The sequence below is a fragment of the Columba livia genome, chromosome 3 (assembly GCF_036013475.1).
Source record: "Columba livia isolate bColLiv1 breed racing homer chromosome 3, bColLiv1.pat.W.v2, whole genome shotgun sequence".
NCBI classification, from domain to species: Eukaryota; Metazoa; Chordata; class Aves; order Columbiformes; family Columbidae; genus Columba; species Columba livia.
This window is the reverse complement of record NC_088604.1, coordinates 93,843,111-93,857,740: the sequence shown is the minus strand read 5'-3', so window position 1 is coordinate 93,857,740 and position 14,630 is coordinate 93,843,111.

The window sequence follows — 14,630 nt, the reverse complement described above, 5'->3', positions numbered from 1 at the left end:
TACAGAACTGCTGAATATTCATTTTAGGCCCTAAGATACAAAGACCAAACAGCACCCCAGAGCACAAACAATAAGGAAGGTAGTATTGTTTTGCTATTGGAATACTTCAAATTATTAATTGAAAACCAGACTCTTGAGCACAATTATAACATATTGCTGACCTCATACACAATGGCCAGAGAGTTTTAGACAGACTGCTCCAACAACTTTTACTGAATTTAAATGCTTCAGTTTGAATAAGGCCTTGATTTCTCTAGACTGAAACCTCTCAACTCTGTTTCGACAGAAAATTATAACAAGTTTCAACTTTTTAAACCATTTTTCAGCCCAGAATGATGACCTTTCTAGAACATAAGGAGATGAAAACATACTTTTTTTTTTAAGATGGGCATCTATTCCCAAATCCATCTAATCTTTTCATATGACTATGTAGAGGTCAGTAGAGTTGTAGCACAAGCTGTTAGCTTTCATTTCACATTTCAAGACCCACAATTTTTCACCCTTTCTGCTAAATGAACCCTTGTCATTCCATCGTTTTTGCAGAAGCCTTGCCATTTCAAATTCAGCCCTAAAACTGGGCGCTTCTACACAGAAAAGGACTACTTACTCTTGACATTCACATGGGCCTACGGTCAACTGCACAAAAAGGTTATTAAAAGAGCATTTTTGAATAGCAGCACTAGATATTCTTAAATACCTTGCTCAGCCACAGTAAATACAATCACTTTATTCATCTCTTCATGAAAAGCTTACCCTTATTCATGCCTCATTAACCTAAAAATCCTTCCAGCATGCTTATCATCATTCACTGTCTCTGTGAATTAAAAAAAGAAAATTTTCTTGCCCTAATCAAAGGGATGATATGCTCCTTTGAATGACATTATGAAATTATACATGCCTCCATCTTATAAGGATGCCTTATAAATTTCCTTCCTTATAAGAAACAAGAACAAAAGGAATAAAATTATTGAATTACATTAAGTTGATTAATCTCTTGGGCCCAAATCAGCCATATCTGAGACTTGGAAATATACTACTGTGTCACAACGTAAGTGTTCGAAAATCTGACAGTCTTCAAAACACTTGGTAACTAGTTGTGTGGCTCAGAAAATTAGTATTGCTCTTGAAGTATCTTTTAAACAACAAAATATAAACTTGAACCTAATTCCAAACACAGAATTAAATTATTTCCTCTATACTAGGAATTTCCATATGATATTTCACACGCCTTAAAATAGCATTTTTTCTGACTTCAGTGAAAATTCCTTGAATTGGAAAGAAGATTGCAAATAATGAAATCCCCAGGACATATCACTGGAGAATAGTTTAGCAGTAGGAAGAGCTTTATTCCAATTACTCAGACTTGAAAATAACAAATTCATAGTAAGATCCTCGTTAATAGTATTCAATGATGTAATACATTTCTGCAACACATATTTGATACTAATTCTTTGTTGCAAATAAATCTACCTAGAAATACTAACTCATGTGTTTCTTTTTTTTTCTTTTGCTCTTACTTTCACCTATGTATCTAGATTTGAAAAAAGAAGGTGATCAGAAATACAGGAACTGGTTACTTATATGGTTCTAAGTTCTACTGTATTTCACTGACTTTTCTTGTGGCAACATGGAGAAGGTTAAGGACAGATTATTTAACAATTATCTTAGCTAAAGAGATTATAAAAGTTTGAAAAAGTCCTTACCACCTTGCTGAACAAATATAAACTTCATAGGGTAACACTGGTCTGAAAGAGAATGTCATTACCCAAAAAAAAAAAAAAAAAGAAGAACCTAAACCTGTTTGCTTTATTTGCCCATGAATGAAATCATCCCTCTCATTAAGATTATTTGACAAACAATCCCACATACAGCAGGTGAAAAGGCTGGCATTGCATTCAGCCATGAAAAAATGCTAATTGTCCTGCTTTTTCTTTTCCATGACTGACTTGGTACACAGCAATTTTCTGATGCTCTTGTTAACAATAGCAGACAGGAAGAGTGCAGTTCGACCTAGTTTATGTTTAGGAAGAGGAGCACTGACTTCCCACAATTACTCCTTGAATACAGCATCGAGCCAAAGGAGCAGCAGGGGAAACAATGGAAGGCTTCCATGTGCGTAAGAATATTGTTTCTCTCCTTTGAAGAGCTCCTCATTAGATAAGCCCACAACATAAAGGAGACTTTAGGAGAAAAGAAAAACACTGATCTCTATCTAGTGGATAAAAGCAAAATCACAGAACAGTTGTGCCACATTTATCACCATGGAATAATTTCTCTCAAAGAGTTCCTGGTTGACTCCAAAAACAAATTTAGGCAGCGAATCAGAAAATTGGAACAATTTGCATAAAGAAAATTCCCTGGGACTTTCTTGACCTGGTCTTGGCACTTGTAGACCCCCTTGCCTTCATAGTTTGGTTCAGTAACCCACCAAACACTAGCCAGGACCCATTTTCTGCCACAGCAGCAAACTGAATGAGTGTAGCATGCTGTCCTATGGACACCAGAGGTGTCTCCTGCTGGCAGGAGAATGAAAGGAAAAAAAAAAAAAAGAAAAAGGACTTTACATTTTCCCACCAGACACTCCATCTATGTCATGCATTGTTATTGGGGCCATAAAGTGTGTACCTGAGACAAGAAAAAGCAAGAGAAAGGAAATCAACAGGGGAAAGATGCTCTGGGATTAACATACTGAGTAGAATCTGGGAGATCTGGGTTAATTTCTGTATTTCTTACATATTTCCTGCATGACTACAGGTCACATGTGATCTAATAACTTTTCCTGTTCTGCATAATTACCTTATTCAGCAAGAAAATTAGCAGTCTTATACATTAGTATAAGCTTTTCAGGGCAGAGTTTGCCTATCACTGGATTCATATTGTGAGTGAGCTTCAGTGTATTAAAGTAATAGTAGAGTTGAGAATAAATATTAGAATGAGAAGAATAAGGAAGCATGTTTTAACTCCATTGCTTTTGGTAGAAACATGCTTCTAAAATTTATTCCACATATCACACATCTTATTTTAACTAACACAAAAAAAGGCATGCAGTCTGGAAAACACAACCTCTGTTAAGTAATACCTATGCATACAAACAAGAACATTGTCCTTTTACAGCAATATATGTGTTCTTTTGCTATATTTCCCATCCAAAGAGATAATTTACTTTGTGGACCCAGAGCACTAATGAAAACCGATATATTGACCTGTAAGATGCAAGCCCAAACAAATTGCACAACACACAGAGTGGAGTTAAGCATTGATGACGCACAGATTGTACCACTCAAAAAGGGAAGGGTCATAATACAAAAATATACATGTACACAGGGGCTGGAAATTGACTGCCAAACATTTAGACATAAGTTATTTCTCTACATTTTTGGACTGTGAACCTAAGTGCTTTGATGTTTATTAGTTTACTGTCTTTATCAGTTATAAAATTAACTAATCAGTCTGCAACAGTTTAGGATCTATTATTTTAAGCAATCTTCTTGAGAAACACAAACAGAAAATACAAACTCCATGGCTGAAGTGTAATGACATTGCATATAAATAAGCAGAGACACTCATCTACATGACAAAACACTATGTTTGTACAAAAGTATGTCAGGAAGCCACATTTTCCTTTCTTACAGCATGAAACAACTGAGTCTTATTGGGATTCCTCCTGACTTTGTATTTCACCAGCAGTGGGGCTGTCTGAACAGATGGGAAGAGATCCTAATGGAGAGATAGGCACATGTAGGTTGATTAATGGTAAAGGACCCATACATTGTTGATACACTCCAGACTCTCTGACCTTTTGATGTTGATTGTAAGAATGAAAGCATCTATTTGTGTTTAAAATTGCAATTAAAGCCCCAAATTAGAGTTGCTTCTTTCAACACTTTTAAGAGCAGAAGCCTGAAAGGCTCAAAGTAACCAACTTCTCTTCCATAGATCCAAGGTTAAGCAAACAAAGTTCCTCAAGTCTCAATAAGCTGTTATCACGAGGAAAAAAAAATACGTATAACAATAAATACAGCAGCATAAAAGCAGCCATGCTGAAGAAACTAGAGCTTATCAGACTGAAAGGAAGAAAGCAATACCTGGTCAATAGCAGCTCTGATCCACAACAGAAGTCTTCATCCATTGCTTTTCTTTCCTTGTCCTTTAGCCTGCTAAAGGCACAAATAAGTGGTACGTTACTGATGCACAGAGCACCCTGGATTCCGGTGACAATGATATAACTGATTGCAAGCTGAGGTGCAGAAAACTTTTGTTTAAATGATGGATAATTCAGACATGATTATAGTATGACACTACCACCACCACCACCACTTCACTTTCTAAGGCCATTTTCCTACAAATATCTCAAAAACTGTTAATGGACACCATTGCATGAACCATCGAGGCAGGCAAGTATTATCACTGCTATTTACTTCACTGTTTTACTTCAGTGAGGAAGAAAGAGTATCTCAGGAATAACCTCAAGGAGAGAGAAAAAAAAGCCCCACAACATACCACATTCAGATCTCCCCAATCCCAAAGCTTCAGTTGTCCTTCCCCAGTGATGTAGACAGCTGAATCTGAGAGCAAAAGGAAAAGTTTTGAGACCTATCCATAACAGGCTGTGCTGAGAGAAGCAGGTGAAGCAAAATGGCAAAGCTATCCAGGAGATACCAATATGAACACAGCAATGGCAAGGGCTTACCTGAGGGACATGAAGAGCTGCATAAGGCTTTAGGCCCTCGAGTCTTCCAGCACACCCACGCTGGTTAGGCAGCTCAACAGACATGAGTCCCTTCTGCAGGTACATGAACTCAGCTCAAAATGCTCATTTGGAATCTTCTTATGGCAGTTATGCATTTTTATGTTTGCCCAGAGAGGTGGTAGATGTCCCAGCCCTGGAGACACTGAAGGCCAGGCTGGATGAGACCCTGAGCAACCTGATCTAGTTAAAGGTGTTCCTGCTCATGGCAGGGGGGTTGACTAGATGTCCTTTGAAGGTCTCTTCCAACCCAAACTATTCTACAGTTCTATGTAGCAAGAGATATATATACCACTGCTGCGCTGCTCATCTGCGTGAGCATGGGCATAGAGTCAGATGACCCTATCACAGCCAAGAAAGAAAAAAAAAATAAAAACCACAAAGCTCAACTCATCTTTCTTGTGTAGACAGGACTTTGCAAGCAGTGCAGGGCCTCAAAGTGAAGTCCAAATTTATGCTTAATCTCACCTTACTCTGGAGACCACTTACACAGGTGGTTTTATCCCTTTATGTCATTACTTATATTGGACGTTGGGGGAAGAATTCTGTGTCTCTTTGAAATGGTGTATGTAACTTGTTCAGTCTTACAAACATTTCCTGTGAAGACTTGCATACTGACCTCTATCCACTGAGGATTTAAAAACTGTCTAATCGCCGAGAGGCATCTGAACAGTGATCAAGAGTCTATAACTTTTAATATTGACTGAAACACGAAAAGCCAATTGCATTATCCAGTTATAAAATGTGTAATTCTGCAAACTTCTAGAGGTTTCCTTCTTTCAGCAGCTGGCAGAATTCACTATATTGGGATGATGGCATACACATTGTTCCTCGTTGCTCCAACAGTTAATCATTAGACCGTTACCAGTAATTCTCAAAGTAATGAGAACAGAGAGCAAGCATTTTCTGTCAAAGTCTGGGAGAAAGACATAATGCAAAGTCCAAGCCCCATCAGAACAGGGAGATGAAAAATGCTAGTCTGTTCCCACTGAGATGGCCTCCAAGCATACAAAGCAGTTTCTACATTGCTTGAGAACACGTTTTAATCTTCGTTTTAGTAGGTGATAAGTACATGAAAACCGAAATACCAGAATTGAGACGATCAATTTGCAAGGAAGAAAGCACATAAAAAGAACGTGCATACTTAAACAGGTTAAGTAATCATAATAGTAATTATTAATTGCATTATAATTATTAATTATCATGTAATAGATCTCTGGCTGTTCTTTTCCAAGAAGCTTACAGTAATTTCCTAGTACTACATTACGTTATGCAACAGAAAGGCATTCCTGAAACAGCTTTTGAGCAGCAAATCCCACCTCAGCAAAACTATTTCTTTCCGCAGGATATCAGAACTTCAGCAAAGCACTTGACTGCCTCAATAAGATGCATTATGACTGACCATTAACAAATCTGGAGAAGAGGAAATATTCTGTAATGAAGGTCTTCATTATTTGGGTTTTCATTATGAAAATTGCAGACTCAAGTTATTTATTTAAATATATGTATAAAGTTATGTTCAATATGAAATAATTATATATTTAAACACACACATATGCACATATATATAACCATTTAATCTCTGCAGGGTTTCTGGGACAGAATTTTTTTTTCCCCACTAGTTCTGTTCTCAAATACTGCCCAAGGCAAACACCGCAGCTGCTAGTTATAGATTGGTAACTAAGAACCAGATTTAAGAACTTGTCCAAAAGGCATTGAGAGACAACGGCTGCATGAAGAGCAAAGCCAGTCCCTGGCTCTGCAGCCTGCTTTGCGTCCAAAAGTCTGCTGCAATGTGTCAGAGGTGCTGCATTTATGTCACACTGACCTGGTGCTGTGTAGAGTCTCCTGTGTGCAAAAGGCAAACGTCACCATTCCATCCCCTGGGGCTGGAGGGTGGGGGTTTGCATGGGAGGAGTTGCAGAAGGAGGCTGGCTCACCCAAACAGCACCCTAAGATGGATTTTTATATGAAGAATGCAAGTGTCAGGCATGCTTGCCTGCCCCTTACATGGATTTTAAATCTCTATGGAACACTTTTGCACAGTGGGATGTGCTTACAAATGTGGCCTGGGTAGCTGTTTCACTTTGGTGACAGTCTTCTTCTTGCTGCAGACTTAAAGCCCCTGGGATTTGTGCTGCTTTTCAGAGGCCCAACTCTTCCGTCAGGCAAATGCTAACTGTCGAGGTGCTTGCAATGCTCTGTTTCCTAAAAACTTGTCTTGCTACCCTGTGCTGCTCGTTTGTCTAAATTAAAAGCGATCATACCAGAAAGTCGTACATCTGTTCTTTATAAATGACTATACTACAGAAAAGAAAATAACCTTCATTAGTAGCGTGGGGCTCATATCCCACATTTAAATATTGCCAAGCAATAAAGCCATTCTGTACATTTCATTTCATTGAGTTCAATCATGTTTGAATCCACTGAGAAACTTGCCTTGGTAGGTTAAAGACATGATCTGCTTGGACCCTGGAGCGGTCCTCAGACTATATATAAGCTACTCCCAAGAGGAGCTATGTAAGAAGTATTTTCTCTGCTTCCTGTATTAAAAAAGAACCAGGAAAATAACATTTTTACATATTCATCTGCAACTCCAGCTTTTTCTCTCATGAAGTCATAAAACCACACAACATGCTTACATCACTGCCAAAATTCATAAACTATAAATAGGTCTATGACCTTTTGGTTCAAATTGGAATATGGGATTCTTTTGAAACGACAGAAAGGAAAATGGAAACTCTATTACTCAAAAAATAAACAACATTCCTTTATACAGGCATTGTAGTACATATGTTCAACAGTAACCAAATGTGATGCCAAAAAAAAACCCGACAAAACAAAACAAGAAAATAATCCAGAGAATTATGATTTTGGGGGGTGAAAATATAAAGAGCAAGAACAGATGAGCATTTAAAAATAAAGAGCCTATTATATTCATATAAAACAAAGAATGAGGAGAGAAAATAATAGTCTATAAAATATATCTGTCAGCAAAGCTGTTTCAGGACTGACCATTTCCCCCATGAGATTCTCAGGAAGCACCAGGCACCCTCCAGGTTTAAAGCCTTCATCCCTGGACTCTGAGCTATATTAGTTTCCTGTATAAAAGGAACTGAGATGAGAAGAATACATTTGACCAACTGCCCCAGCAATCATACAATGTTTTATACTTTGTGGAGCGCTGCCTAACACAACAAAACCGAGTATTGTTACAGAGGACTCAAGAGTCCAACCAATTATGTCCCTTCATGGGCACAGCTACACTAGCCTTTGATCACCAGTTCTAACTACCAGCAGTAAAGCAAACACAAATCTGCAGACAGCATCAATAAACCTTGCAGGGGGAGGGAACAGAGATACTCAAGTGCCCAGTTGGCTTTTTCTTTTATTCAAAGCAAGGGAAGGGTAGCTTTGCTCACTTTCTAAAGCCAGTTGCATGGCATCAAGCAGAAAATTTAATTTTAAAAAAGCATGCTACTTCAGCAGAATTCTCTAAACAAGGCAAAATTCAGTCTGCTAATTACCTGGAATTCATCCGTGTTTTTATTAAACTCTCTTTTTATCCACACACGTAAATGTAATACACATATTGGTGATCCAAGAGTCTGTAGACACATTCTTCTCTTTGCTATTTACTCTGTGCACTCTTTTCTGAACATTTTCCTGCTAAACAAAATCTAAATGTTTCAGATTTTCTGGCAATTTGTGCCATTATTTCACTGTGATCTCACAGTACAGGGCTTGATAATCAGTGAAGAGGTCTTGGGTGAGCCTGTAAGCTGAGTATTGCTCACCCAGCACTGTAACTTGGACTTTTGGTTCCCACAGTGCAGAAATTCAACGAAACAGACCTCCCATACCTCAGAAGCACATAGTCTTTTCAAGATCAGAGGCACAGCTTCAGCATAAAAACCACAGTGGTTTTCATCATGCAGAACAGACAGGTTTAAGGCAGAGATCGGAACAAAAGATTAGGGAAGGCAGCCTGGTCCAGCGCTCCAGCCACCAGCCTGGGACCGAGAAATCCCATCTCCACTGGCGCTGCTTGCGACGCAGCCGGTGCTGCTGGTGTCAATACACAAAATCACATCAGCCTTGAGCCTCAGAAATATGCAGGGCCTGAATGCCCTTGAAATCATTTAGAGTCAAGCAAAGTACCTCTGAGGGTCTGGGTCTTGTTTACTTTGTGTTGCAATAACTGTCCATAAAATGAAAGATAGTAACATTTCCCTGCCTCACCAAGTGGACTGACCACCCTCTGTAACAAGGACACCCAGTATACCTGCTAAAGCTGGGTGCCATTCAAAGAGGCATGAAAACAAACATGAAGTTTTACATCAGCCTCATGAAGCACTTCTAGCTTAAGACAGGCACGGACTGTGTAAAAGCACAGGGTTGCAACCTCACAGACCAACTCTCTCACCCTCATGTCTGTGGTCAGATATTTCTTAATAACTGGTGGATGCTAACTAGGCTTTACGCCTGCTGTCTGGCACATGGTTCAGCTCCTGTCGCTGCATAAAGCACTCAATTTATGTAGCCGTGTGGCACTAGCTGGCAGGGCCAGTCCTCCCTTCTCTTCCAGCTCTGCTGCTTTAAACACCTCCCAGTGCATTTCACCAGGGAGAAGCGCTGCTCCCATGGCTGGCTGGCAGGAACCCTGTCTCTCATGTGTAAATAAAGGCAAGACAATGCTTTTTTAACCACATGGCCCAGAAAATAAGGATCTATTTAAAATTTTCCATGTTCTCTTCAGGTAAAAATTTACATACTATTATTTAAAGTACTTTGTAACAACCATGGCAATCTAAAATTTAGAGTGGGAGAATCTGGAGGAAAGGCAGACAATACTTATTTATAAAGCACTAAAAGAGGAACAATGTGACTTGGATTCAGTTTCCAACTTGCTATACACTTCACATATATTCTTACCACATCTTCCCAATACCTGTTCCTTTTGCACATGATGCAGATGATATGGCATCTTTTCTCTCATCATCTTACCTATTCAGAATATAATCTGGATAAAAATAAATTTCTTATGCTGGAAGGATCTATAGTCTTCAGCATAAGAAGAACTTAGTGAAAAAAGTTACTATAGCACAAACACAGCATTTTCACTTTAGTAGTACTACTTACATCTGGATTAAAAGGTAGTACATGCCACTACCTAGTAAAAGCCAAAACACATGGGTGATAACCAAAAAGACAACTCAAGATTTCTAATTTACAATCTGTTAAACTCATGCATTTAAAAAAAAAAAACAGTCTGCATAACTTCTAAGCAAATCCCCACAAGAAAAGCAGCAAGCAAGCAATAAAGAGAGAAAAGTAAAAGAAAAATCAAGCATTGACTGAAGACTGAATAGAAACTAAAACCAAGCCCTTATGTAGAAATGAAGCAGGTAATACAGTATCTATAGCAAGCAAAGCTGTACTTAAATAATTAGATGTGTGAGCAAAGACACAAGGTGAAATTGCATCTAGTAAAGTGATTCATACTAACTCAGAAAATCTGGTTGTTACTACACTAGTTGATGCCTGGCTGCATTTTATTCAAACCAATAAAAACTTTTGTGTGGTCTCTTGACCTCACTAATTATCTAATTTACATTTAAGACAATAATGTTGCTTAATAATTTAGAAAGGAAGTGTTCCCACCCCAGAGTGTTATCCCTTCATCTCCTCTGAAGGAAATTTAAACTGGAGAATGCTGCAAGTGAATGGAAGTTCGCTGCAACCCAGATGGTAATTATCTCTCTTAATTGTTTGAGCTCTGGAATGTTTAAGGTTTTACATATCAATTCTAAACAGCATGCTCATAGAGACAAAATCTGGAGATATCCAGACTTAGCTGACTCTGTGGAGGTTAGAGGAAAAGTAAAAGTCTCCCCTAAGCAGGCTCCAGGGTACCAGGATGCAATCACACAGAATCACAGAATGTCAGGGATTGGAAGGGACCTCAAAGGATGATCTAGTCCAGTCCCCTTGCCAACAGTTCAACATCTTTTCACGGCCTTGAATTTGAAAGACCAAACCCATCTTGATATTCTGGTCATCAAATGTCAGTACAGGACAGACGCTGGGACTACTGTGCAGCATCTTCAAACAAACATTACTGTACCACAGGTAGGAACTGCATAGCCTGGGAGAAAAAGCATTACTCCTTGAAAAATAATTCCATCCTTCCTGTACCAGTAAGCTGGCAGGGTGGTGGGGGGGAAGAATGCTAAACTTCCAAAGAAACTGCCTCTCTCTACCTTGTAATAGTATTTATTTTATGTAGCATCTTTTCCCTTCAGACCCTAGAGTCCTTTCCCAAAATCAAAGTTGGTATTACTACTGCAGCATGAAAGGACAAGTTATGCAACTAAACACACAGACATTGAGTCGAACTCAGTAATCTGCTTTTTACTTCACCTTTTCCTTCTAGTCACTGTCAAGGGTCCAACTGAGTTCATTTTTTATATATAATATGGTTGTTCCTATTCCAACAGTCTGTGAGAGGCCACAGGTGCCTTCTTGCTAAATATAAACTAGGTATAAAACCATCTCAAAAAGACATAGATCCCCTAAATGTTATGTTCAGTGAGTATTACCATACTGACAGGTTGTCTACCAGCTGAAGTCACTTTCATCTGGGGTCTGTGCGTGTGCATACGAACCGAAAGCAGAAGCTGGCTCAGGCCCCAGGGTGCATCAGGAATTACTCATACCACTGGTTTACACACTTCTGTTCAAACAGTCTCCTCTTCTGCCACACATTTTCCCTGGCTGCAAAGCCACCCGCCTCTACTCCACACCATAGTCCAGTGCCACCTCAAATCAGTGCGCCTGTGCAGAGGAATGTGTATAAATGAAAGAGATTAGATCTGCAGATCTGAGCTAATAAGGAAAAAAGAAAAAAAAAAGGTTTTGCTGCTGGATATTTTTGTGTATGGAGATGTTTAACCTATATCATTTCAGCACAGCCCTACAAACAGCTGCATCAGCACAGCCAGAGCAGCCACAAACTGCAGTGCAGGAACAGCAGGAGTGGGAAGCAGGAATTTCTTAGAGTTTGTCTTGTGTCAAATCCAATTTATTTAACATCTAATTACATCCTTATAGTTACCAAAGAATTGGGGAAGGAAACGATCGTTAGTTTTTAAGAAAAGATCTGATGTAAATTACTTTATATTGCTTGTACTTACACAGGAAACAAGACTTGGACATACTGCATTCACTTTCTAGTTTTGTTCTCAGCTGAACTAAGAGAACTTTTCTTTAAATGATCCCTGGGAGTCACCTGATCGTAACTGATGAAATCCTCTCAAACTTGCCAATTCCTGAAAAGTTTCCCATTTTTTTCCCAAACAATGTTGTGTTTGTCCAGCAATAAGGATATGCTGATGCAGTGCTCCCCTGAGCAGATGACACACACTGAGATGTAACCGTGATCCTCAATGAAAAGAGGGCAGCAATACACTCCCTTAAATCTCATTGTTCACTCATTTTGCTTTTAAATGGTTCAACAATAAAGGACTGACAGCACAGGTTAAAAAGGATACCAGCCCCTGCTCGTCATGCTCCCCATCCCAAGGCTGCTGCCTGGTCATGGGATCTACAAATATCTGCTCCTCAACTGCAGTTCACAGCCCAGGGTAATAACATCAAATAAGTGGTCACTAAGTTAAAATGCCAGACACTAAGCAGTGGTGGCTGAAAAGCTGATACACACATTCGTTACAGAAACTTCTACTATAGAGCAATGTTTCAGCAAGAGACAAGTGCCTGACAATACCTAAATCCAACCAAAACAATTCCGCAATATCCCTGAATCAAGTCACAAAGCTAAACCCACAGCAGTGTCCAGAGGAACACTTCCTTCAGTTTGCAGCATGTGACTGCAAACATACCTCAACTCTCAGAAGTACTAAGAGCAGATCACACTGTGGGAGTGGTGAGGACTCAGCCCTTTTATAAAGGAGACCATGAAGTTGCCACCCCTGTAGCTGCAGTTCTTCCCCAACTAACAGCTCAGGTCATAAAAGACTGGTCCACATCTCACTTGAAAAGTTTAATATAGCTCAGCTTACACTAATTGACAAAGTTATGAATGCTGTGGAAAAGACAAATGAGAAACAACTGTCCAACTTCTCTTTGATACAAGAAACAAGGAACTTCTAGTGAATTTTTAGGAGAACACACTTAAAAACAATAATGGATAAAACAGAAACCCACTGCAATGGGTTGTTGCAGAGACATTCAAGACAGGATTTTTTTCAGTTCAGAAAAATTTCTGTAGGATAAGTCCCTTAGAAATTGTTATGTCCCGGAGACACCTTATAGCCCAGAACTCCCAACGCCCTGCAGCTGCGAGGATGTATCGCATATAGCAGCACTATACATGCTGTGTTTCCTGCACCCTCTACAAAGCTACTGCCCTTGTTAGACAGAATACAGGGCAAGAAGGGTGAGAGGGAGATTTTGTCAGGAACAGCACAGCTCTTCTGAATGAAGCACATCTGTGTTGTCATTGTTTGCGTTTGTCTGTCACATCTACGGACATGTGCAAACACTGGGCAGTTTTCCTCTGGGCTGTACACAGAGGTAGGCACAGTGGTGCTCCTATCATGATTGCAGCCTCCTGATATTACTTACTTCAGGGCAAACATGGTAATACTAACAATTAGTCAGTGACTCAGATAAGACTCTCAGTTATAAATTCCCCATCCAAATCACTGACGTTGTACGCAGCATAAACTCTTCCAGCACGCAGCTGGAGCTCTTCCCTCACTCTGGGACATGTTTTCCCACTCTCTGCCATGGGCCAGCACTAACACTTACCTGGCTTCCTGGGGAGCAGGTTCACACAACTCATTGCTTCTTTTTCAGGTTACTTTTTGGCTGAATCAGCTCCTTGAAACAGTGCAGCATAGTTGCATGAGCACTGGTGCTGCTGCAAAAGAAGGGGAAATCATGTATCACCGCAGATAGGAGATAAGGAAAGGATGAGACTGGTGCATAACCTGGCGTGAAGCATATCCTGGTTCTTGACTGAAAGAGACGGCTGTGGCTGTCACAAACCAAAGGAGTTCTTCAAGCCACAGAACTGCATGGTCCCAGCCTCAGCAACCACCATCCTGAACTTCTCTGCAAAAGTTCAGAAAAGGCTCCATCAGGCTGTGGAGAGATGGGCAGATCAGAGTGCTCCACTGGGCACGTATTTGGCAGACTGTGACCACCCTAGGCATTTAGAAAGACAACAGCAACTGCCAGAAATTAATGGCTACGTACAGGAGTCCTCCTTCCAAACACCAAACAGCAGAGACAACGTTTGTCTCCTAAAAATTAGATGTAGTCAAGTGTTCTCTGACAACGCCATCATCTCACGTGCTGCTCCTTCGCAGGAGGAACGGTGCCCGTGGGGCCTGGGGCAGGAGCCAGCTGGAAACACTTGCTGCGCTGGTCAGAGGTTCACATCACATACCAATCTGATCGGCAAGACACTGAGAGAAAGCGATTTTTCTCAGACTCCAGGCTCCAAATACAACTCTCTTGTTTGTAAAGCCTTCCCATGACCTTGGCTTACCAGTTGCCCAAAAAGAAAATTGGATATAATTTTACTATATAATTTTACTGATAGGCTTCTCTGCTCAGAGACGCTTTTCATTTTACAGATACACATAAATGAGTTTGTTTCTCAAAACGCACCTCTGATCAGAAATAGCTGTCAAGAGTATACACCAATGAAAAGCTGTAAGTGATACCAGGCTATGATTCATATTCACCAAAACACTTGGAGCTATTTAAGGAAAGTCTCCAGCACAAGGAATTCTTCCTTCAAACAAAGCCAGGCCGGAGTAAGACTCCAAGAAGATAGAAAATCTGCTCAAAA